The 27,136-nt window shown below is 41.8% G+C and overlaps 1 protein-coding gene across 2 annotated transcripts in view; it reads right to left on the reverse strand.

Moving 5' to 3' along the window:
* ctsb (cathepsin B) overlaps positions 1 to 15,129 on the reverse strand; it is a 35,568-nt gene extending 20,439 nt beyond the window's left edge. The window contains exon 1 of one of the 2 annotated variants that reach the window (XM_062969638.1): positions 14,983 to 15,129. The gene's annotated coding sequence lies outside the window, so the exon portion shown is untranslated. Of the gene's footprint in view, positions 1 to 511; positions 535 to 14,982 lie in introns of those variants that run through there. The other variant, XM_062969640.1, reaches the window with a different exon arrangement.
* Positions 15,130 to 27,136: the final 12,007 nt, after the last annotated feature.

Below are 27,136 nucleotides of genomic sequence, written 5' to 3' on the forward strand. Positions count from 1 at the left end.
TACAATTGTGTAACTTGTTTTCTTTTCAAAGCCACAACTTTGGTTTGGAGGGCAGTTTGCTCTCCAGCCATAATCTTTGCAAACAATTGCATAGCAACAACATACAGTAGTCTCACTTATCCAACATAAACGGGCTGGCAGAACGTTGGATAAGCGAATATGTTGAATAAGGAGAGATTAATGAGGAGCCTATTAGACATCAAGTTAGGTTATGATTTTACAAATTAAGCATCAAAACATCATGTTATACAACACATTTGACAGAAAAAGTAGTTCAATAGGCAGTAATGCTACGCAGTAATTACTGCATTTATGAATTTAGCACCAAAATATCACGATGTATTGAAAACATTGACTACAAAAATGCGTTGGATAATCTGGAACATTGGATAAGTGAGACTCTACTGTATAATACAAAGGCAGTAAGATACTGTCTCGCTCACCAACTTCCCTGAAAGAGACAGAGCCCTTGTGACTCAACCCACATTTACAGTCATGAAGCCTGCCTTACCGTTGCAAGTCCAGGTGTTCCTTGTTCTTATGTGCCTTCAAGTCACTTCCCTAAAGCAAACATATCAAAGGTTTTCCTTGGCAATATTTGTTTAGATCGGGCCTGCCATAGTCTTCCTTTGAGGCTGAGAGAGTATGTCTTGCCCAAGAGCACTCAAGGGATTTCCATGGCTGAAGGAGGGGGGTAGATTTGAACCATGATCTATAGAGTTGTACTTCGGTGCTCAAATCACTGGCTCTCAAATGCCCTTTCCAGCAAAAGTTACAAAGCCAGGAACCTAGAATGCCCTCTTTGATGGCTCCATTCATGCCCAGTTCTTATTTAACATCTTCTTTAAAGTCTTCAAGCAGAGGTTGCATATTATTTAGGCATGCTTTAGTTGTGTATTTCTGCCTAGCAGGAGGTTGGACTAGACAGCATTTGTGGTCTCCCAACTCTTAAGTCACCATTGCTGTGACACTGCAAATCAGCAGTGGGAATGATACAACTTCCATTGGCTTTTGAACTGCAACTCCCACTAGTAGATATAGCCAGTGACAAGGAATGTTGCAAGATGCAGTACAACTTCTGGAAGGTCTTGTGATTCTTACCTTTGAGGACATCTCAGACAGATACTGTGATACAAAATCCTATCTACTGTTGAGCATACAACCTGGATCTTGATCCAATTTGAGTTCTTGTTCAATTGCTAGCAACAGTGTTGAATTTTGATCAAGAATACCTGGGCTGAAATACCTGTCTCATGTAAGAACAAGAGACAAGAGAGGGCCTCTAAGCAAAGAAAATACCAACAGAAGCATCAATTAAGAGATTAAACATGACCCTGTTATTCATATGGGACATATTCCTGCAATTTGTGTGGATAAGCAAAACTGCAGGTAAAAGCAAACCCCATTGAAAAGAAGAGAAAAATGCTCAAGGGCTGCCTATTTTGTCAAATATGGAAGTGATGTAGATATATGTTTTGCATGGCTTTCTTTCCTTTCCTATTAACACATGCTTTTATTATCCATTTGAATTTTTCCCGTCTGGTTTTCTAATGGTCGAATTCTAGTTTTGCCATAATGTACCTGGGTGACCTAAGACCAGATTCCACCTTTCAGGGATATTGTGAGGACAGTATATCCTTGAAGTAAAAACAAATGATTTGTTGTCGAAGGCTTTCATGGCCAGGATCACAGGGTTGTTGTATGTCTTTCGGGCTGTGTGGCCATGTTCCAGAAGTATTCTCTCCTGATGTTTCGCCCACATCTATGGCAGGCATCCTCAGAGGTTGTCAGGTATACGGAGGTATATATAGTTTCTCCATATACCTCACAACCTCTGAGGATGCCTGCCATAGATGTGGGCGAAACGTCAGGAGAGAATACTTCTGGAACATGGCCACACAGCCCGAAAAACATACAACAACCCAACAAATGATTTGTTTTAATAGTCTAAATCCATTTATTAATCCTAACTAAAGCAGATCTAAAGAATCAAAGCAACCTACATAAACTATGTATTGTCAAAGGCTTTATAAAGTCATACACACTGACTTCAATTTCAAACGGCTGAATTGTTTTCCAGTATGTTCTAATTTAGAATTGTTTCTAAACTGTCAATTAGCCTTGTTTCTGTCTATCAGAGTTCTGAAATTATTAGGACTTCAGGCATCGCTAGACTAAAATTCCCAGCAGCCCTAATGAATACAGTTAATATTGGAAGTTATAATCCAAACAGTAGATGATGCCCAGTCAATTGTAGCCAGGATTCATTGGATAGATGCGCTTTTTTTTGCATGCAGTTTTGTGATCCCAGCCAAACCAATACACAACTTGTCAAAGCTCAAAAGAAAAGGCTATCATGGGGTGGATCGCAAAGTTTTTGAAGGCTTCAATTGTGCAACAGTTAAAGGGCAGGGAAGAAGAAGCTACCCAGAAAAAGAAGCAACCTACATTTCAAGATAATGTGTGCAGAAACAAGGAATCCGAAAGATAAACAGGGGGGAAGTAGGGACTGCCTCTCGATCTAAAAAAGCAGCCAACTCGTGACTTTGCTACAGTCAACAGAAACAAGGACTTTGAAGTTTATGCTTGCAGTGGATCTTTCAAGTTGGTTATTAATATTAACTAGAACGAGGCCGTTCCAACTTGCTGCTTCTTGCAAGTGTTTATCCTCCCAGCTCTATCTATTGAAAGGGATATAAATCGTTCCAGAACAGTCTCTTTTAAGCAGATGTGTTGAACTACAACACCCATTATCCCATCCATCTCAGTTCTGGCTTTTGTTCCATCTGTTTATTATACAAGATAGAGAGGTAGCAACAGTGTCGCCCAGGTCCAAATCTTCAAATTTAGCAACAGGAAATAAGGGAGGGTTTCTAAATAAGCAAAAAAAAATCAAAGAAACATTAATGAGATAATAACAGAGTACCATTGCCATATCCACGGGGAATACTGTATATACTCGAGTATAAGCCGACCCGAATATAAGTCGAGGCACCTAATTTTACCACAAAAAAACCCAGTAAAAAATAGACTCTGGGATAAGCCGAGGGTGGTAAATTTCAGAAATAAAAATAGGTACCATTAAAATTACATTAATTGAGGCATCAGTAGGTTAAATGTTTTTGAATACTTACATAAAGCTCAAATTTAAGATAAGACTGTCCAACTCTGATCAAATCATTATTCTCATTTTCTTCAATGTAAATGTGCTTATGCATCCTTTTAATAATAATAGAGTAAAATAATACAAATAATATAATAATAATAATAAAAATACAGGAAAATAATACAGTAGAGTCTCACTAATCCAAGCCTCGCTTATCCAAGCCTCTGGATTATCCAAGCCATTTTTGTAGTCAATGTTTTCAATATATCGTGATATTTTGGTGCTAAATTCGTAAATACAGGAATTACAACATAACATTACTGCATATTGAACTACTTTTTCTGTCAAATTTGTTGTAGAACATGATGTTTTGGTGCTTAATTTGTAAAATCATAACCTAATTTGATGTTTAATAGGCTTTTCCTTAGCTTTTCCTTATTATCCAAGATATTTGCTTATCCAAGCTTCTGCCGGCCCGTTTAGCTTGGATAAGTGAGACTCTACTGTACATGTAATAATAGAGTAAAATAATAAATGCAATAATAATAATAATATCAGAGTGAAATAATAAATGTAACAATAATAATAATAATAATAGAGTAAAATAAATGTAATAGTAGCAACAATAATAGAGAAAAATAATAAATGCACCATATATTCTCGAGAATAAGATGACCCAAATATAAGCCAACCAGGACCCTCACCCGAGTATAAGCCGAGGGGGGCCTTTTCAGACTTAAAAAAAGGGCTGAAAAACTAGGCTTATACTCAAGTATATACAGTACTTTCCCGGATTTTGCGTGGATACGTGAAATTGTAAATAGCAAACACCTATCTAAATGGAGAACTTTCAGCCCAAGAACACTACAGAAGCACACTTCAAGGCTCAGAAAACAGCAACATAGGACACGTATTGTCCGATATGGAAAATGACATTATGCATGTCCATCTCATGGATACAGCTGTCATCAATGACATCAATCACAGGCCACATGAAGTATTTGGTATGACACAAACACAGAGTGATCCAGAAGATATTAATTGCTTGACTGTTGGACTAGGACTCTTAAGGCTTTTCTACAAGACCATATAATCCAGTTCAAAGCAGATAATCTGGATTTTATATGGCACTGTAAAAGGAGCCTGAGGACCCTTCCACAAAGCTATATAAAACCTACAATGAACTGGATTATAAGGCAGTGTGGACTCAGATAACCCAGTTCAAAGCAGGTATTGTGGATTATCTGCCTTGATATTCTGGGTTATATGGCTGTGTGGAAGGGCCCTGGGAGACCAGGAATAGAATTCCTACAAAACTTTGGACTCCAAAGGATGAATGTGGACAAGTCACCCTCTCTTAAAGGACAAGAAGAAATGGCAAATCTCTTCTGAAGAAATCTTAATACAAACAAGCCAGCATGGAACAGGCTGACCAGTTCTTAACTGCAAATCTTTTATGCAAAATACTCCAAAGTTGCCCACATGGATGACTGAGATTGCAACTCATTTGCTTTTTGATGGTTCAATGTATTCAAACTTGGTTTTGTTTACAAAATTGCCTTCACCCGACATACAGTAGTCTCACTTATCCAAGCTAAACAGGCTGGCAGAAGCTTGGATAAGCGAATATCTTGGATAACAAGGAGGGATTAAGGAAAAGTCTATTAAACATCAAATTAGTTTATGATTTTACACATTAAGCACCAAAACATCATGTTATACAACAAATGTGACATAAAAGATAGTTCAATACGCAGTAATGTTATGTTGTAATTACTGTATTTACGAATTTAGCACCAAAATATCACGATACATTGAAAACATTGACTACAAAAATGGCTTGGATAATCCAGAAACTTGGATAAGCAAGGCTTGGATAAGTGAGAGTCTACTGTACTTAAGGTATATGAAACACAAATGAATCTTATGTTTAGATCTGAGTCTCATCTCCAAGACATATCATTATAGATATGCAAGATCTTGGGAGTCCTCGTAGACAACATGTTAAACATGAGCCAACAATGTCATGCAGCAGCTAAAAATGCCAATGGGATTTTGGCCTGCATTAATAAGAATCTAGTGTCTAGATCCAGGGAAGTCATGCTCCCCCTCTATTCTGCCTTGGTCAGACCACACCTGGATTCACACTGTGTCCAATTCTGGGCACCACAATTGAAGGGAGATGTTGACAAGCTGGAATGTGTCCAGAGGAGGGCGACTCAAATGATCAAGGGTCTGGAGAACAAGCCCTATGAGGAGCGGCTTAAAGAGCTTGGCATGTTTAGCCTGCAGAAGAGAAGGCTGAGAGGAGACATGATGAGGGCCATGGATCAAGATATGAGGGGAAGTCATAGGGAGGAGGGAGCAAGCTTGTTTTCTGCTGCTCTGGAGACTAGGATGAGGAACAATGGCTTCAAACTACAGGAAAAGAGATTCCCCCTGAACATTAGGAAGAACTTTCTCACTGTGAGAGCTGTTCAGCAGTGGAACTCTCTGCCACAGAGTGTGGTGGAGATTTCTTCTTTGGAGGTTTTTCAGCAGAGATTGGGGGTGCTTTGAATGTGATTTTCCTGCTTCTTGGCAGAAGGTTGGACAAGATGGCCCATGAGGTCTCTTCCAACTCTGATTCTATGAATTCCAAAATACAAAACACTTCTGTATAGTAATTTGAGTCCTGGAACAGGACACAAATTCAGGGCTGTGCCTGTGTGCAATGGGCTCTTCCTCTTTTCCATTTAACTCAGCATTATTAGCCCTTGATAAGAAATGTCAGTCCACTCCAGAGACTGATCCACATCTCCAAGAATGTGTCCTCCTCACTAAAGCCTATCTTCATTTTTGTATGCAGGGCACTTTAAAGGGCGGAAACTCTGCTTGCAAAGTCGAGGCAGAATTAAATTCTTGAGGATATGTTTTCCCAGAAGAGGTTTTAGTTCTATTGAAATCATCCAGAATTGTGTCCTCTATGAAAGAGCAGAACTTGAACCTTGAGCTAGAATACAGTCAGCCCTTCCCAATTAAGGATTTCACTTCTCTGGGTTTCATTAACGTCACATGTTCCTCCTTACACTAAATGGCAAATATGACAGTTTCCTTTTTGAATTTGTTCCTTTTTCAAGCCAGATGGTTGAACTTGATACAGAATCTATGACGATGGAAAACCAACTTGCTAAATTTAGAGTGCAGAAAAATGATGACCTTTCAAGCCCTGATGTTTGAACAAACTGTGTTTCAAACTTTCATCAAAGAAGAAACTGCTTCCTCAATAGAACTATGAAGAAAGGGAACCAAGAACATGGAGGAAACTCCAGAAATCGAAGTCAGAAGTGGTGATCTATATCTGGAAAGAGATGTCAACAAGAGGGAAACAGGTGGCAAAAAACTTTAGGATGAGATGCATGAGCAAACTTTGGCCCTCCAGGTGTTTTGGACTTCAACTCTCACAATTCCTAACAGCCGGCAGGCTGTTAGGAATTGTAAGAGTTGAAGTCCAAAACACCTGGAGGGTCGAAGTTTGCCCATGCCTGCTTAGCTGAAACTAAGTAGCTTTGATCCCTCAACTTGTTCAAAATTGCCTTCTGTGGCTAGGATATTCCTGTTATCCCTACAGCAGAAAGGATACACAAAGAGCATTCTGGATGTTGTTTTTCAAGATCTGGTGATTCGGACATTTTTCCACTGCTCCAAAGAGTATCCCTTTGGTCTCTCTCTCTTCTGAATCCATTAGCATAATTCCTCCTAAGGCATGCACTGGAGCTTTATAACCAAAGGCACAGCTGAGAATAAATTTGTCCTTTTGTCTGTTCTCGGCTGCCCCACCCTTGTTGTTTCTTGGGAATTACATCAAGACCTTGTTTACATGGCAATGCTCCAGTTCAACTGCGAAGTCTGCAGCAAGGCCAGACTGACCTCCCAGACCCGCCTCTTCCTTGTAATGAGAGACTTAAGAGAAACCTTCAGGAGGGGAAGAAACAAGAATGCAGACAGGAATTGCCTGTGACATCTCCTTAGCCACAAACACAGGCTGCCGTGGTTGTTATTTTCCCACTATTACAGCTGGTTTGGTTCAAAGATGCTCTATGGCAGGGGTCCCCAAACTAAGGCCCGGGGGCCGGATGCGGCCCATCGAAGCCATTTATCCGGCCCCCACAGCACAAGGGCAAAAGGGGGTTGGGCTAAATGTCCCAAGGGGTTTCTTCCAACCCTCTTTATTATTATTATTTTATGTCACAGCAAACTAGATATACTGGATTTCGTATCACAAAATCACAAGTCGAACACTTCCCAAGTGTCTAGGACTGTGTGATGTATTTTTGGATGATGTGTGCAGACCCCAGTAGGGTGGCCTTTTGCAGTGGCAGATCGTAATTTTATTATTATTATTATTATTATTATTATTATTAACATTGAGGCTGGGTGGCCATCTGTCAGGGGTGCTTTGCTTGTGCTTTCGGTGCACAAAGGCAGAAGGGGATTGGACTCAATAGCCCAAGGGTCTCTCCCAACCCTCTTTTTATTGTTGTTGTTGTCATTATTATTATTGCTCAGTGGCCAACTATAGTCCGGCCCTCCAACGGTCCAAAGGATCGTGAACTGGCCCCCTGTTTCAAAAGTTTGGGGACCCCTGCTCTATGGGAACAAAAAATCAATGGATGCTCAATTCCTTCATATACAGTGGTGTCTCTTATATAGGTAGGTAAAGGTCTTGTCAGACTCTGGACTATGGGTTGGTGTTCATCTCCATTTCTAAACCGAAGAGCCAACATAGTCTCCGAAGTCATGTGGCCGGCATGGGGTGCTGGTGCAGTACCTATTGATCTACTCACATTTGCATGTTTTCAAACTGCTGGTTGGCAGAAGCTGAGGCTAACAGAAGGCGCTCACTCCGGGCCCTGGATTCAAACCTGCAACCTTTCGGCCCGCAAGTTCAGCAGCTCAGCTTTATAACACGCTGTGCCACCAGAAGCTCCACTTATATAAAATGGCAAAACCAAGATTTATTTATTATTTATTTACATCATTTATATTTCGCCCTTCTCACCCCGAAGGGGACTCAGGGCGGATCACATTGCACACATAAAGGAAAACATTCAATGCCCTAACATAGAACAGAGACAAGACGCAGGCACGGGCTGGCCTCAAACTCATGACCTCTTGGTCAGAGTGATTTGTTGCAGCTGGCTGCTAGCCAGCCTGCGCCACAGCCTGCTTGGGATTTGTTCAAATATTTTTCAAGCCATGGAAGGTTGACTCTGTGGATGCAAAATCCCTGAATTCAGAGGGCCAAATGTATTACAGTGTTCCCTCACTACTTTGCGGTTCACTGTTTTGCAGTTTTTCAATAAACTCTAAAAGAATATTATAAACCATAAAAAATTACAATTTACAGCCTAAGGAAGGGAGGAAGGAGAAGCCAAAGGGAGAGAAAAGGAGCCCAAGCAACATAGGATGAGGAGGAGGCAAGTTATCAACACATGATTGTTTGATAAAGACTTAAAATAGTGTGTAAGTACTAAAATAATGTATAAATATATAGTGTCCTTACTTCACGGATTTTCACTTATTGCGCGTGGTCCTGGAACCTAATACCCGCAATAAGTGAGGGAACACTGTAGTTATCTATCCAGGCTTACTTGTTAACAGAACTACTAAGCATAGATAGGAATGTCCCTTTACTCAGCATTAACTGATCTAATTTGTTAGTTCAAAGCTGGGCAATATGTAGCCTCGGGTCACATGCACTTCATATCTGATTTTGTAGGATTTTTTCCCCCAAACATAGATTTTCCCCAAATGCCCTCTAGATGCAAGGAACATTTCCATCATATTTTGGGGCGACATGGGACAAATTTAGGCCCAGATGAGGGCAGCTTTGAAACCAACAGGAACTTCTACTTATTTCCAGTTCTTGAAAAAGTCCTTCATTGGCAAAAATACTCCAGATTCCCTAAAAGAGAAAGCATTTTGGGAGGCACAAATGCAAAGTTAATGCATATAGGGCAGGCATGGGCAAACTCCAGTCCTCCAGATGTTTTGGACTTCAACTCCCTATCAGCTGTTAGGAATTGTGGGAGTTAAATTCCAAAACACCTGGAGGGCCAAAATTTGCCCATGTCTGATATAATGTGTTAATACAGACTTACAGCCTTCAACAGTTGCCGACCTAGGCCTTATTTGGATCCCTTCGTGAGGACTAAGAGGTCTACTTGGCTTTTAATTACACTGTCAGCTCTCTGTATCCACAGATTCAACTATCCATGGTTTGAAAATAGTCCAAGATGCAAACCCTGATTTTGTCCTTTTATATAAGAGACACAATTTTATTATACCGGTGGAAATAATGGGCCTTGAGCATTCATAGATTTTGGTATCCACAAAGATCCAAATCCTAGAAGATACCAAGGGTCTAGTGTGCAACAATGTAAGAAAAATGGAAAGTTTGCTTCCCTCCCATACTATGTATACTAAATAACCCACAAGAAAGAATAATAATCATCATCATCATCGCAGGTGACAGTCGGATTGATGAAAAACAGGAAAAACTCAGCCGCTATCAGGACCTCAAGATTGAACTTCAAAGACTCTGGCAGAAACCAGTGCAGGTGGTCCCGGTGGTGATGGGCACATTGGGTGCCGTGCCAAAAGATCTCAGACGGCATTTGGAAACAATAGACATTGACAAAATTACGATCTGTCAACTGCAAAAGGCCACCCTACTGGGATCTGCGCACATCATCCGAAAATACATCACAGTCCTAAACGCTTGGGAAGTGTTCGACTTGTGATTTTGTGATATGAAATCCAGCATGTCTATCTTGTTTGCTGTGTCATACAATAAAATAATAATAATAATAATAATAATAATAATAATAATAATAATAATAATAGTAACTTTATTCTTGTATTCCACCCCATCTCCCCGAGGGGACTTGGGGTGGCTCACATGGGGTCCAGGCCCAACAATGTACAATAAAATATAACATAAAGTGCAATCTAATCACAACAAGTTAATACAGAATTATAAAACACAACATCACATAATAAAAACATGGCCAGAGGCCAAGAACGACGTAACGCAGGAAAGTAAAAGAGACAAAACCAGAACAGAAAATAAATACAACATTTTCTTCTTTGGATATTCACACTTCGTAAAATGCCCCACCCTGGGAAATTATCCCACCTTCCTCATTTCTTTTTTAAAAGGGCAAGACTCGACTAAATCTTTGTCCCGCTCATCACATGATTAACCATCTTCAACAAAAGGAACCAAAACAAGCCCTGACAAAACATCCCCACATGAAACAAAAAGGGTTCAATTTCAGCTCTGCCTGAAAAATATTTGCAATCTTGCACAAAGTCTAGGATTGAGCAAGAACAATTGTGTAGATATAGACCCTTACCAAACGTTTCTTGGGAGGGTTTTTCATTCTAGGAGATTGGCTAATATTTCCATCATGTTGCCTAGCCCTGATATAGAGCAAAAGATAATCCCATTTGCTGATGGGCTTTGGTAGGATTTCCTGTGCGATAATCTTTATCGTTATTAATCTCTTGTGTTTTCCCAGTGTGGAGTAAAGGAGAATCACAAAACAGAGACAACGAAAAATTCACATCATACAGAAGTTATAATATAATTAGGATTTGGATCCTGGAAGCTAAGCAGGGTTAGAATTTAGATGGGAGATAACCAAGAAATGCAAGGTGCCATGGGCTGTATTTCAGAGAAGAGAACTGGATGTTCCTTAAGAAAGAAAACCCTATGAAATTCATAGGTTGTCTTCAATTGGTACTCTTGATTTACAACAGGTGACTTATGGCCAGAACCTGGCAAAACCTTCATTTTGGGCTAATGGCCTCGGAACGCACCAATTAGTACATTTGTAAGTGCACTTTTATGAATGTCTAATGAATTAATTTTAATTGATTTGTAATGTATTGTATTAGTTTTATATATGTGATTTTATTGTAAGCCGCCCTGAGTCCCCTATTGGGTGAGAAAGGCGGGATACAAATACTGTAATAAATAAATAAATCTGGGATTCTGGCTATGCGAGCAAGCATTCAAAGAATAAATTTTGTTGGCTTCGACTCGGTCTGGACTAAGGTTTATGTACAAGGGTTTGTGGATGAATGGCTCAAGCATTTTGTATTATTTTAAATCTGTTTTTAACTGCTTATGTTTTATTCTTTTGTATTGTTGTATATTGGTATCGAATTCTGCCAGTTTTGTAAGCGGCCCTGAGTTCCTTCGGGTGAGATGGGCGGGATAGAAATGATGAAATAATAATAATAACAATAATAATAATAATAATAATAATAATAATTGTAATCTAAATCAATCTGTGTCTGCTCTAAGATCTACTTTTATTTTTCACCGAAACTCCAATGTTCACCATCTGGAGATGTGTCAGCAAATACCTAGACTTAAGGAACAAAGCACTTCAGTGCAGATGCGAGTTTCTCCAAATGCATTGAACTATATATCCCACAATTCCTTGCCACTGATTAGGTTTCAACTTGCAGTGCCGTTTGGAAGGATCAAGGGTTCCTCACCTCTGGCTCTGATTTGGAACAAATATGCACTATACAATTATATGGATATAATCCTAGTTTAACCACCATGAATACATTTTAGAGAATCCTTCTGAGAGATTGGGTACTTTAGGGTGAGGAAAATTAGGATTTTTTGCTAGGTTAGTTATGTTCAAACTTTCACTGAAGTAATAGTCAACTTGGCAAATGATCAGCAATTCTGGGAGTGGAAGTCCAAAACATTTGGAGAACCAAAGTTTGAGAACTGCTGAGCTGACCACTTTAATTGTTATGGCTCAATATTATGAAATCCTGGGAGTTGTAGTTTGGGGAGAAGGCTAAAGACTTCGTAAAACTAGAACTCCCAGGATTCCATAGCAGTTTGATTGGTATCAAATTGCATTAATTCAACAGTGTAGCCGTGGTTCTCAACCTGTGGGTCCCCAGGTATTTTGGCCTACAACTCTCAGCAATCCCAGTCAGTTTACCAGCTGTTAGGATTTCTGGGAGTTGAAGGCCAAAACATCTGGGGACCCACAGGTTCAAAAGCACTGGTGTAGAGTCACTCATGACCCTTAATGCATAGAATCTTAGAATCTTGCCATGCAGGAAAATACAATCAAACCACTCCCAACAGATGGCCATACAGCAATATCTTCAATGCTGTATCCATTTATTGGGAGGGCTTTGACTGTGCCTTCCTCCATGGCAAGGGCTTGGGCTGGATGGTCCAACTGTGATCCCATGAAAAGCTTGTCAAGCCCTAAAGCCTATTAACATTCTCCGGAAACTGTTAAAATGTTAATAGCCTCTACTGACTATCTATGTAATATGTCTGATGATGGCATTGAAGGCTGTTCTGTTCTGTCCTGTTTGTCATATATGTGTACTATAATCTGCCCTGAGTCCATTGGGGAGATAGGGTGGAATATAAATAAAGTGTTGTTGTTGTTATAATTAAAGGCACAACTGGGCTCCTTTTTAGTGTCTTCCAGCTCCTCCAGGAATGTCAACTACAGCTCCCATCATCATATACCACAGAGTCATGGACTGGGGAGATTTGGCATGATAGCTTTTGGTATTGTAGTCAAAGACATCTGGAAAGGATTCAATTTTCGAAGGAGAAGAAAACAATACAATTGACCCTCAGTATCTGTTAGGCCGAGGTTCCAGGATCTCCTTTAGATACCAAAATAAGTGGATGCTTAAGTCCAGTTATCTATAATAAGGGCAGGAAAATGGCTCTCCTTATACAACTGGCAAAATCAAGGTTTCCTTTATGGAATTCTGTTTTCACTATTTCTAAGGTTCGGGCTGTGGCGCAGGCGGGAGAGCAAGCCAGTGCAATTAACTGCAATGAATCACTCTGACCAGGTGGTCATGAGTTCGAGACCGCTCGGAGCCTATGTTTGTCTGTCTTTGTTCTATGTTAAAAGGCATTGAATGTTTGCCTATATGTGTAATGTGATCCGCCCTGAGTCCCCTTTGGGGTGAGAAGGGTGGAATATAAATGCTGTAAATAAATAAGGTTTGAATGGTTGAATCTGTGAATATCCAGGGCCAACCACAGTAGAATCTCACTTATCCAACATAAATGAGCCGGAAGAACATTGGATAAGCAAAAATGTTTATTATTTATTTATTTCTCACATTTATATCCCGCCCTTCTCACCCGAAGGGACTCAGGGCGGCTTACAACAGTGGCAACAATTAGATGCCCATACAAACCAATATAAAATGGGCACATAAAACAGTTAAAGCTATTAAAATACATTATGAATTAAAAATAAAATGTTGGATAATAAGGAGGGATTAAGGAAAAACCTATTAAACGTCAAATTACATTATGATTTTACAAATTAAACATCATGTTCTACAACAAATCAACAGAAAAAGCAGTTAAATATACCGTAATCTTATGTAGTAATTACTGTAATTATGAATTTAGCACCAAAACATTGCAATGTATTGAAAACAAAAACAATGACTACTAAAAATTGGCCACAAATAAAGATAGAATAGCATAAGATGAACTTTTAGTAACAACATTGTTGGAAGTTAAATCTGTAAAAAGTTCAGTCCTCGTTGCCTAGGGAAACAGTTGTGGATCTGGGTGGGAGGCAGACTGCGTTAGATAATCCAGAACGTTGGATAAGCGAGACTCTACTGTATATGTATTCCTGAAGTCAACCTCAAGTAAAAGATAACCTTCGGAGCTCAGCAAAGTCAATGTATGGAGGTTTGAGTGTCGGACAATGACTCTGGAGACAAGGGTTCGAATGCCTGTGTAGGCATGGAAACGCATGGGATGACTTTGATGGAGTCACACTCTCTCAGCATCAGAGGAAGGCAAAAGCAAAGCCCCCGTGTACAAATCTTACCAAGAAAACCCCTAATTTGGAAACAACTCATATTTTTATGTTCCACAGGTAGTAGGTCTGGGCAAACTTGGGCCCTCCAGGTGTTTTGGACTCCAACTCCCACAATTCCTAGCAGCCTACCAGCTGCTAGGAATTGTGGGAGTTGGAGTCCAAAACACCTGGGGGGCCCAAGTTTGCCCAGGCCTGGTGTAGATGCATCCTTTTAATTCTCAACTAGAGAATCCACATACAAAGCATGTCTCTTCAAACTACATATCCCAGCATTCCCCAGGATAGGGAGCCAAAACAGTGCCAGCATTGCAACCTTGCAATTCAGCTCCACCCTGAGTCTTAAAGGGATACAGTACTTCCTTCCTAGGCCCACAAGAAGCTACAAAATGGGAATTATGTTACAAAGCTTTGCAATGAATGCAGATTGAGCCCTACTTGAACTGTGAGTGCCCAAGGCTAGGGAATGATGGGCGTTGTAGTTTCACCAATGTTAAAGGGATACAGCACTTCCTTCCCAGGCCTACAAGAAGCTCCAAAATGGGCATTATGTTACAATGGCCTACAAGAAGCTACAAAATAGACACTATGTTACAAAGCTTTGCAATGAATGCAGTCTGCGTCCCACTTGAACTGAGTGCCCAAGGCTAGGGAATGATGGGTGTTGTAGTTTCACCAATGTCAAAGAGATACAGCCCTTCCTTCCCAGGCCTACAAGAAGCTACAAAATGGGAACTATGTTACAAAGCTGTGCAATGAATGCAGATTGAGCCCCACTTGAACGGAGAGTGCCCAAGGCTAGGGCATGATGGGAGTTGTAGTTTCACCAATGTAATTTCCATTGCATTGGGTCATGGCGGTTAAAGGGGAAGGAGAGATTCGAAATGCATTAATTCTATATGCAATTGCAGCCCCAAATTATGTATCTTCCCCTCCCCACCAAAAATACAAATGGAAAACACAAGAGACACTTACCTGGACCTTAATAACTCCAACTTCTTCGCAGCCTCTTCCTTCCAGGATCCTCTGCTTCCTTTTATCTCCCTCCCTCCTAAGCCCCGCCCCTTGCTGACTCACCCCACGTGGTTTCTCCTCGTGACCCCCCTTACTCCTTCCTCTCCCCCCCCCCGCTACCACTCACGTGATCCCTGCTTGCAATTTGCAAAGGAAGGAGTTCTGTCTCTCTGGATTACTCGTGAGAAAGCCCATAGAGACCAATGGCTCTCAACCTTCCTAATGCTGCGACCCCTTAATACAAGTTCCTCATGTTGTGGTGACCCCCCCCCCCCCCCAACCATAACATTATTTTCATTGCTACTTCCTAACTTGTCATTTTGCTACTGTTATGAATTGCAATGTCAGTATCTTATCTGCAGGATGTATTTTCATTCACTGCACCAAATTTGGCACAAATAACCCATACGTTCCCATTTAGAATACTGGTGGGTTTGGGAGAGATGGTTTTGTCGTTTGCTGGGATTTATAGTTCACCTACAATCAAAGAGCATTCTGAACTCCACCAAGGATGGAATTGAACCAAACTTGTCACACAGAATTCCTACAACCAACAGGAAATACTGGAAGGGTTTGATGGGCATTGACCTACAAAACTACAATACAAAGAAAGGATTCCCTGAAATGCACAGGCAAGAGGCCACTACAGCTAGAAATGTAATCCAAAGATAAGCACTATACAACAGTAATTAAACCAAAATATAACCCATGTGTTACCAACACATATACATTCATAGAAAGTAAAACTCTATATTCAGAGAAAGTAAAACTCTATATTCAGAGTTTTTGAGTCCAATGCCCACCAGAGTTCATGTTCCACATGGAGGACTGTGTAAATCTCTAATTGTGAGTCCCAATTTTAAACATCCAAGTAAGTGAATCCTTTTATGAAATCCAATGTTTTAAGCAAGTCCAAGGTTGGTCACCATCCACGACCGGTTTCAACTGTGTAGTCTTCCTCAGGTGGTAGTTATGCAGGGCCCCTTTAAAATTCTCTCTATATACAGTGAGTTCTACTTGCTTCTTCTGTGCTTGCCTAAGGAATCAAACCAGTAGCAGAGCACCCTTGTAGGAGAGTTTATGTGAGTATATATGCGCCTGTCTTCAATGCTGTTACTATATTTTGTAATGTGTAATTTTTATCATGTACAAGTGTGTTGTGACTGCGCCTTCGGGGATTATGGTTGATGGTGATGGAATTCAAAGAGGAAGAAAAAACCCTCGTGATGAGGGTTCACTGGAGGAGTTGCGCAGGAAGCGACTTAGAGAGCTATATGGGGGATCTTCTGAGGAAGATTCAGATGGGGAGATGGATGCTGAGGAACAGGTGGTGGCTGGGGAAGTGGGCACTGAATGGGCACAGCCACCGGAGATGTCTGGGGATTTGGGGTCTATGGATACTTCTGAACCTGGGGTTTCTGCAGGAGCTGATCCCAATTGGGATGCTTGGAGAAGGGAGGATGGTTCTTTAAGTGTTCATGGGGCTAAGTGTGGGCAGGATGATTGGGACTCCGACGAATTGCTAGGTACTCCAGATCCACGAGCTCTAGCTGTGTGGAGTTCAGACTCTGAGTAGATTTGGGACACCTGGTGTTTGGGTGTGAGTGTTTGGTCACCCAGGAGGAAGGGGAATAAAATGGGAATGTTTGGCCACTGCACTTTGCGTGTGGCAAGGTGTTGCTGAGGCGCCATTGGGATCTCTGTGCTGGACTTGGACTGTGATTCGGATCTGCTGATACCATCTTTGTGCCTTTTCGTGGACCTGGTTTGGATGACTGCACCCTCTTCGGACTCTGGATTGGTATTTGACCTGGCTTCTGTCTTCGCCCTCTGACTGACTACTTTTCCCGGCTTCTGACTACTGGTTTGTCTTTCGGAATTTCTGCTGCCTCCTGACCTGACCTTGGATTCTTCTGACGACGGCTATTCATCATCCCTTTGAGGCTCTCGGCTTAGCTGCACCGTGGAAGCAGTTTTACTGCTTTCCTAGTTTGTTTATTTTCCAGCAATTAACTCTATTTGTTTTCCAAAGCTGAATTGAAGCGTTATTTAGTTTTTTATTGAATGCCAGCATGGGAAATTAGCGTGGCTCGTTTTTGAGTTACTATTGTCCAATCTACTCTCGAAACACTGGTAAGTGAAGTGTTTCAAGGATATTTCCTGTGTTTATGTTATTTTTTGGCTTATCTTCGGAATAAACTCTGTTTTGTAACTGGCGTCTGACTCTTGACAAAGTGTTTCTAGCCACTCATATGTAGGTCCACTCAGTTATTGATAATGACACATTGAATTTATATACTCAAAGAATGAAATTGACTACTCCAGGTTCTCCATACCTGCATAACCACCACCCGAGGAAGACTACACAGTCGAAACCGGTCGTGGATGGTGACCAACCTTGGACTTTCTTAAAACATTAGATTTCATAAAAGGATTCACTTACTTGGATGTTTAAAATTGGGACTCACAATTAGAGATTTATGCAGTCCTCCATGTGGAACATGAACTCTGGTGGGCATTGGACTCACAAACTCTGAATATAGAGTTTTACTTTCTATGAATGTATATGTGTTGGTAACACATGGGTTATATTTTGGTTTAATTACTGTTGTATAGTGCATATCTTTGGATTACATTTCTAGCTGTAGTGGCCTCTTGTCTGTACAAAACTACAACTCACAAGATTCCATAGCATTGTGCCAGAGCAGTTAAAGTGGAATCAGACTGCATTAATTCTAGACTGTAGATGCACTTACAGACTGTCTCCCAAAAGCAATTTTCTGGATGTGTTGAGTGATTTTAGCTAAATCACAAGTCCATAGGGCTGGCCTGTAATGCAGACAGAAGATGGAATGAAACGCAGACGGGTGTGAAGGTGAAAGCTATCAGTGAAGATATTAGTAGAATTAGTGCTCAAAGTACTGACATAAAGAATTTTTATTCACTTTGACAGCTCTTCAGGAATGTGGCAGGGCAATATGTGAAAGTCTTTGATTAACTCAATGACCTGGTCCAGGTGAGCAGAAAGAGATAGTTCAGTAAACACAATGAGTATCTGCAACTGATCAACAGTTCAGTGGGCTAAGCTTTGCCCTCAATTTGTGCATTGATGCCTAGCAGTGGATAGTCCAGGTATTATGATTGAAAGCTGGAAAACCTCTCAAAGGCAACAGGAAATGTCTCAATGAAATGGGAGTTTTATCAGTGGAAACGATTCTGGTTCGTTCGTAGTAGGAAGAGTCTGCTCGGCGACATCAAAATTGTGAAACAGAGGAAGGCAGTCCTGGCAATGTGAGACTGCAGGGAGAATGTTTAATGTAAATTCATTCATAATTATTCATTATGTAAGGGTTCCATTTTCTCAATAACAGACAAGTTAAGAAAAATGCACAAAGCACATATTATTTATTTCTTTCATAGAATCATAGAATAGTAGAGTTGGAAGAGACCTCATGGGCCATCCAGTCCAAGCCCCTGCCAAGAAGCAGGACCCCCTGCCAAGAAGCAATAAATAAATATTTATTTATTTACAGCATTTATATTCTGCCCTTCTCACCCCGAAGGGGACTCAGGACGGATCACATTGCACACATAAAGGCAAACATTCAATGCCATAACATAGAACAGAGACAGAGACAAGACGCAGGCACAGGCTGGCCTTGAACTCATGACCTCTTGGTCAGAGTGATTTGTTGCAGCTGGTTGCTAACCAGCCTGCGCCATCGCCTGGCTTATAAGCCTTTGAAACCACCAACAAAAGCTGTTGGGGAAAAATCAGAGGAGTGAAAGTGTTGGAATCACAACCCCCCCCCCCCTTTTTTTTTCTCTTTCTCTTGTATGGCATTTTTAAAAGACATCTTTGAACCCAGTGCAGCTCTGAAGCATCTGTGATGAGATTTGTGCCTTTTGTTAGCCACTAAGGGCCCTTCCACACAGCCATATAACCCAGAATATCAAGGCAGATAATCCACAAAATCTGCTTTTCCTGAGTCCACCTCAGTGCCGGCCGGAGATAAATTTATATATAAAGCGAGGGGGGAAATTGCGCCCCCCCCCCCCACCGGCGCCGCAGGAGGCGTGGCCATGTGCCGCGGGAGGCACATGGCCACGCCTACCGCAGCGCCGGCGGGCCCCGCCTCCTGCTCCCTGGCCCCGCCTCCTGCTCCCTGGCCCCGCCTCTCACGCAGCGTGGGAGGCGGGGTCACGGCGAGCAGCGCGGGAGGCGGGGCCAGGGCTGGCTCCGCCTCCCGCGCAGCTCACCCCGACCCCGCCTCTCACCCAGCGTGAGAGGCGGGGCCAGGGCGCACGGGCCAGGAGGCAGGGCTCCGCCCAGACGGGGCCTTGCCTCCCGCCCCGCGCGCCCTGGGCTTTTCCAGGCGGGCAGACTGCAACGGAGGTCCCTGCAGGCCGCGATCGCGGCCTGTAGGGACCTCCGGTGCAGTCTGCCTGCCTGGAAAAGGCCAGACGGGCAAGGCTGAGCTGCGTGGGAGGCAGGGCCAACCCTGGCCCCGCCTCCCACGCAGCTCACCCCAACCCCGCCTCTCACGCAACGTGAGAGGCGGGGCCGGGGCGCACAGGCCGGGAGGCAGGGCTCCGCCCAGACGGGGCCTTGCCTCCTGCCCCGCGCGCCCTGGGCTTTTCCAGGCGGGCAGACTGCAACGGAGGTCCCTGCAGGCCGCGATCGCGGCCTGTAGGGACCTCCGGTGCAGTCTGCCCACCTGGAAAAGGCCAGACGGGTGAGGCTGAGCTGCGTGGGAGGCAGGGCCAACCCTGGCCCCGCCTCCCACGCAGCTCACCCCGACCCCGCCTCTCACGCAACGTGAGAGGCGGGGCCAGGGCGCACAGGCCGGCCATCCAGGGCCATCCCAGCCGGCCATGAGAGCTCGCTCGTCACCGAACAGGCCTTCCTGTTCGCCGGCGAGCGAGCTCATGGTCCCCGCTGGGAGGGGGGAAGCCTGACGGCGCCCCCCGGGCCCTGCGCCCGAGGCGGCCGCATCACGTGGCCTCCGTGTTGGGCCGGCCCTGGTCCACCTTGTCATACAATCCAGTTCAAGGTGGATTTTATATAGCTGTGTGGAAGGGGCCTAAGACATGCTCTTTTGTGTATTTTGGAATTAGTTTTGTTCAGCTGTAAGGTCAACAGGGCCAGCCCTGAATATTTTCCTAACTCTTAAGTAAAACTCAGTTGATTTCCAGGAGGTCTGCTTGACCGGAGAGGATTAAATGGCATTATACTTATACATTGGTTGCAGCAGAGCTTTTTTAGAGTGAGAGGGTATGAAAGGCTTGTTATTCAGAGTCCTGCAAAATTGAGAATAATAAATTTTTTTTAAAAAACAAGAACAACAACATGTTGCCTTTTTATGGTTATTTCTTTGTTTATATCCCACTCTTCTATCACCCATGATTGGGAGCCAGCTTGGCTCAATTTTAAAGACCAACACAAATAAAAACAGACAAAAAGTAAAATGTTAAAATATAATGGATCTAATCATAATATTAAAACCAATTTAGCTCTGGATAAAAAGGACAAAATGCAATGGGAAAGCCTTTTAAAACAGTTTTGTTAAAGTAATAAAACAACCAAAAGCAAAATCTTTCTGTTTTAAAAGTCTACAGCAATAAAATAGTTTTTTCCTGGGAAGTACAGTAGGGAGATTTTATTCAGTTGTTATTTGCCATCAAGCTGACGTTGACTTATGGCAACTCTTAACAGTGAGAGACCTTCAGGATTCCTAATCATCCATTGTTTTCTTTTGTTTGGGACTTGCAAATCAGGTGAAGCTTCCTTGATTGAATCAATTCATTTGTTATGTGATCTTCTTCTTTTCCTACTGCATTCGACTTTAACAAACGTTATTGCGATTCCCTCCATGAGTCATATTTATTTTATGACATGTGCAAAATACCGTATGTGACAACCTCCTCAACATTGAGCTATCACAGTTAAAGCTATGTCAGACTGTATTCATTCTAAAAGTGTAAATTAACACTAAAGACGCATTCATTTGTTGTTTTGTGAATTGCATGGCATCCATGCAACTCCTCTCTAGCACATTTAAAATGCTTTTATTTTCTTCCTGTCAACTCTTTTCACACACAGAAATACTTTGTTCACTAACTTAACTAACTTAGCTCACAACAAAACTTTAATCTTCATCTTGCACTGGTAGGGATGCTAGATTTAAAATTGGAGAAGACTCCTGTACTTTATGAATTAGTCTCCTGTTTTAATATTGTATGCTTCTTGTTGATTTTAGCGATTTTTTTTTTTACTGATATTGATGTTTTTATTGGTATAATTGTTTTATTGCTGTGTTATTGATATTTGATTGTTTTATCGGGCTAGGCCCCATGTAAGCTGCCCCGAGTCCCTTCGGGGAGATGGGGCGGGGTATAAAAATAAAGTTGTTATTATTATTATTATTATTATTTTCATGGCTGTGTAGAAATGGGATTTTCAGCAGGCGTTTGTTGTATCATCAGATCAGAAGCAATACTTGCTGAAATGCCTTTTGTGCTCATGTGCATTCAAGTCACCTCTTGATTTATAGTGATCCACAGGTTTTTCTCGGTCTAGGAATACTCTGAGGTAGTTTTTTCAGTTGCTTCCTCTAAAATATAGCCAGGTGTTCCTTGGCACTCTTCCAGTGAAATACTAACCAGAGCTGACCCTACTTACCTTACAAGATGGGTTCTATTGTCGCTATAAAACCATAAAATTACTTTAAGGCTATGTGTGTAAAGTGTATATGAAACATAAATGAATTTCATGTTTAGACTTAGGTCCCATCTCCAAGCTAGAACCATAGAATCCTAGAGTTGGAAGAGACCTCTGGGCCATCCAGTCCAACCCCATTATGTCAAGAAGCAAGTGAATTGCATTCAAAGCACACTCAACAGATGGCCATCCAGCCTCTGTTTAAAAGCCTCCAAAGAAGGAGCCTCTACCACATTCTGGGACAGAGAGTTCCACTGCTGAACAGCTCTCACAGTGAGGAAGTTCTTCCTAATGTTCAGGTGGAATCTCCTTCCTGTAGTTTAAAGCCATTGTTCCATTGCGTTGTATTCTCCAGGGCAGCAGAAAACAAACTTGCTTCCTCCTCGCTATGACTTCTCCTCACATCTTGATCCATGGCCCTCATCATGTCTCCTCTCAGCCTTCTCTTCTGCAGGCTAAACATGCCCAGCTCTTTAAGCCGCTCCTCATAGGGCTTGTTCTCCAGACCCTTGATCATTTTAGTCACCTTCCTCTGGACACTTTCCAGCTTGTCAACATCACCCTTCAGTTGCAGTACCTAGAATTGGACACAGTGTTCTGACCAAGGCAGAATAGAGGGGGAGCATGACTTCCCTGGATCTATCTCATTATGCACATACTGTAAATACAAGTACTCTGGCACAACAAAACATTGCATGGAAAGTTCCTTGACAAAATTGAAGGAAAAGCTGATAAGGAGAAGACCTGGCTCTGGCTCACAAATGGGACCCTGAAGAAGGAGACAGAAGGCCTGATCCTTGCAGCCCAGGAGCAAGACATCAGAACAAAGGCAATTAAGGCCAAGATCGAAAAATCAGCCGATCACCCAAAATGCAGACTGTGCAAGGAAACCGACGAAACCATGGATCATATCCTCAGCTGCTGTAAGAAAATCTCACAGACAGACTACAAACAGAGGCACAACTATGTGGCCCAAATGATTCATTGGAACTTATGCCTCAAGTACCACCTGCCAGCAGCAAAGAACTGGTGGGATCACAAACCTGCAAAAGTATTGGAAAATGAGCACGCAAAGATACTGTGGGACTTCCGAATCCAGACTGACAAAGTTCTGGAACACAACACACCAGGCATCACAGTTGTGGGAAAAAAAAGGTTTGGATCATTGATGTCACCATCCCAGGTGACAGTCGCATTGACGAAAAACAACAGGAAAAAACTCAGCCGCTATCAGGACCTCAAGATTGAATTTCAAAGACTCTGGCAGAAACCAGTGCAGGTGGTCCCGGTGGTGATGGGCACATTGGGTGCCGTGCCAAAAGATCTCAGCCGGCATTTGGAAACAATAGACATTGACAAAATCACAATCTGCCAACTGCAAAAGGCCACCCTACTGGGATCTGCACGCATCATTCAAAAATACATCACACAGTCCTAGACACTTGGGAAGTGTTCGACTTGTGATTTTGTGATATGAAATCCAGCACATCTATCTTGTTTGCTGTGTCATAATAAAATAATAATAATTTTATTTTTATACCCCGCCTCCATCTCCCCAGGGGGACTTGGGGCGGCTTACAAATACAACACACACAGAGCTAATCCCAAACTCTTTGGTCCCAAGCATTAGAGATGCATAACTTACTTTTAGATTCCAATTTATTTTCTGTCCTTCCATGTTTTTAATCAGTTCTGTTGTATGCTACTTTTTATAAGGTTTTTAGACATATTCAGATGTTAGGCCCATTGAGCTGAATTGGACTTAAATCCAGGCAAGCATATTATATTGCAGCTTAGAATCCTAGAGTTGGAAGAGCCATCCTTGGCAGTTAAAGTGGTGTCAAACTACGTTCATCTACAGCAGGCATGAGCAAACTTCCATGCTCCAGATGTTTTGGATTTCAACTCCCACAATTCCTAACAGCTGGTAGTCCAAAACACCTGGAGGGCCGAAGTTTGCCCATGCCACTGTTTTACAGTGTAGATAGAAACACCCTAGGTGTTTCATCAGGAGATAGCATTTTGAGATAAAGCTGCATTGGGAGTCAGTGAGGGACAGACAAATAGCCTTTTGAGGTGCACTTTGTTCTCCCTTCCCTCTTTCAGATGTCATAAGACTCTGAATTTTATCATACTGGCCTGTTGTCATCTGGCAATCGTGTTGTTTAAGCAAATAGAAAAAAAAAACTGATATTGGAGCCATCATCTCATGGAAATTGTACTACGCTGGCACTTTATTGATATGAATTTCCATGAACAGCCTTGCTTCCTACCCCTTCCACACAGCTGAAAAAAAAATCCCAGATTTTCTGCTTTGAACTGGAATATATGGCAGTGTGGACTCAGATAAACCAGTTCAAAGTAGATATTGTGGGATTTTCTGCCTTAATGTTCTGGATTATATAGCTGTGTGAAAAAGCCCGCAGTGCATGAGTACTGTGGTTTCTTTGCTTTTTCATTTTCCATCTTGTCACTATGACACAATTTTGGTGTTCTCACAAGGATTTCGTCCACTTTGTAATACAGGAAAATTATCACACACCAAAGAGGGACAGAACAGCAGTGATGGATTCATTTATGGATTTAAAATACAGATGAGCCAAGCATGATCCAATTTATGGATTTAAAATACAGATGATCCAATCATGATCCAAGTACAGTACAACTGTGGGGAGGCATAATTTCATTATTCAAAGGCACCTTTATCCTTTGTCAGCCTGGTGTGGTAAAGTCCTCTGTGCAGAATTTAAAAAGATAGCCTTGCAAGTCTGGAATATCAGTATTGCAAAAAAGAAGTTGGTAACAAGTTTTTTGTGGACTAAAGTCTACCTCTTCCAAGACATATGTTGAAGTCTACAAATGTATGTTTCCGATGTATTTCTCAATTAGTATCAAATGTGCTCCAAAATTTATTTATATCCCGCCACCATCTCCCCACGGGGACTCGGGGCGGCTTACATGGGGCAGTGGCCCAAACAACATAAGAACAAAATATAAGCAACACAATACAATCACAATATAAAAAGATAAAACAATAATACAATATATCAATATAAACAATACAAGATAAAAATTTCATTTAAAACACATAAATGGTAAGACCGTAATAAAAACAGGATAAATTATTAAAAACCCACTGGGGCTGATTAATTAATGACTATCTCCGAAGGCCTGCCGAAACATCCAAGTCTTCAGTTGCTTCCTGAAGGAAGGTAGAGAGGGAGCCAACCTAATCTCCCTGGGGAGGGAGTTCCAGAGTCGGGGAGCCACGGCCGAGAAGGTACCGGTGCCTTAGTAAACTACAAATCCCAGAAATCCATAACATTGAGCCATGGCAGTTCAAGAGGCATCAAACTGCATTAACTGTGGTGTATGATTGTTAGGAGCCCCAGTGGTGAAGTGTGTTAAAGCACTGAGCAGCTGAACTTGCAGACCGAAAGGTTGCAAGTTCAAATCCCGGGAGCGGAGTGAGCGCCCGCTGTTAGCTCCAGCTTCTGCCAACCTAGCAGATCAAAAACATGCCAATGTGAGTAGATCAATAGGTACCGATCCAGTGGGAAGGTAACGGCGCTCCATGCAGTCATGCTGGCCACATGACCTTGGAGGTGTCTACGGACAACGCCAGCTCTTCGGCTTAGAAACGGAGATGAGCACCAACCCCCAGAGTCAGACATGACTGGACTTAACGTCAGGGGAAACCTTTACCTTTACTATGATTGTTAAACACCTTGAGTCCTGATGGGGAGAAAGGCAGAGTAATAATAATAATAATAATAATAATAATAATAATAATAACAATAACAATAATAGTTTATTTATTTTCCACTCTATCTCCCCAAGGGGACTCAGAATGGATTACAACATACACAGATAGGCAAACATTCAATGCTTTTTAATACAGTGGAATAAAAATGACATCCAAATACACAGAACAAAGGTAAAGGCTTCCTCTGATGATGATAATATTCTATAGTTGTGGATGAACCCCTGGACTGCAAAAATGGAAAGTGAAGTATTGCATGCCATAGACTGCCATTCTGCTTTCCTTCCAAATAAACATGTAGCCTTGTGCATCTAGGCTCATTTGTTGCCCACCTTCACCAAGACCATTTTTGTCAAAATATACTTTCCCCATGACCTCTCTGATTTCCTATAAGCCTCTTGGAACAGGAATGAAGTCACCATGATGTCATTGATGTTTTGTTCCCATCAGCTATTTCTGAGGACTGTCAAACTTTGGGCATTGGCTAAACAAAAGGTCAGAGAAATCAAAATCCCATGGGTATGTATGTGCCATACCCGGACCACCAATGTCTTGGTACTTATGTTCTTTTTCCATTGTGTTGCAATGACTACTGCTTCGACGTGAAATTCAGCAAAAAATGTCATGTGCATCCTGGGGTTGTATGATTTCCTAAAAAACATTTCAACCAATTCATTTTCTTTTTCTCTTGCATTTGCAACACAGCTTTGAAAAGTTCCTGCTTCTTTTGTCAAAAGCATTAGGCCTGCTGAAAATTCAGTTCTTACATATTAAAAGGATAAGATCTCTGTTCCGTATCTTTGGCTTCATCCACACTAACAAAACAAAAACCCTATTCTATCTTTATTTTGTAGGGACAAGCAACATACAATGAAAGTGCTTCTCTCTAAGGCTTTAATGTAATTTTTTAAAACCCGGTGAAGTTTCTCGTTCTGAGGTTAAGTAGCCAAAGACGAGCCAGAATGAGGTACCAGCCATGTGATCAGTAGTGAAGTCGTAACTTACTGAACCATCTCACCATTGTTTTCATGGCTGAGCTCATGCGAAAAAGCGAAAAAGGGCGAAAAAAAGTGTGGATAGTCTGAATGTGGGCAAAGGAAATATACTACTAATAGATATGGCATTTAAAGTCCTGGGCAGAATACTATGTACTGGTTTATTTTGCCTTCAGCAGACAATGTTATGGTGAGGTGTTGTAATGATATTGAGAAATCGGACTCCCCAAATCATGAATTCTATCAAATTATATGAAATGATAACCATGGCTCTGCAAGATCCAGAAAGCTATGCCTTCTGTTTTCCATATCCTTTTTCATAAATAATCTCTGGAATGATGTCCAGTTGCACGCAAGACCCCTGCCTCGATCTTCATAATCTCTTCACAATAAATTGAGAGACGGAGGGGAAATTGGGGTGTCGTGTAATTTTTGGGCCCTATGGCTGTTTCCTGGCAGCATTTTCCTCTGGTGTTTCATCTGTGGTTGGCATCTTCAGAGGAAGGGAAATTAATGAATATACATAAGAGTATTTCCTGCTCCAATTGAATCTCATCAAACTGTGTAAAGGATCGGGCACCCATGTCTCAGGCCAGCTTCACCTATTGAAATAATGATCACCCACAAGTATCCATT

The sequence above is a fragment of the Anolis carolinensis genome, chromosome 1 (genome assembly GCF_035594765.1).
Source record: "Anolis carolinensis isolate JA03-04 chromosome 1, rAnoCar3.1.pri, whole genome shotgun sequence".
Classification (NCBI taxonomy): Eukaryota; Metazoa; Chordata; class Lepidosauria; order Squamata; family Dactyloidae; genus Anolis; species Anolis carolinensis.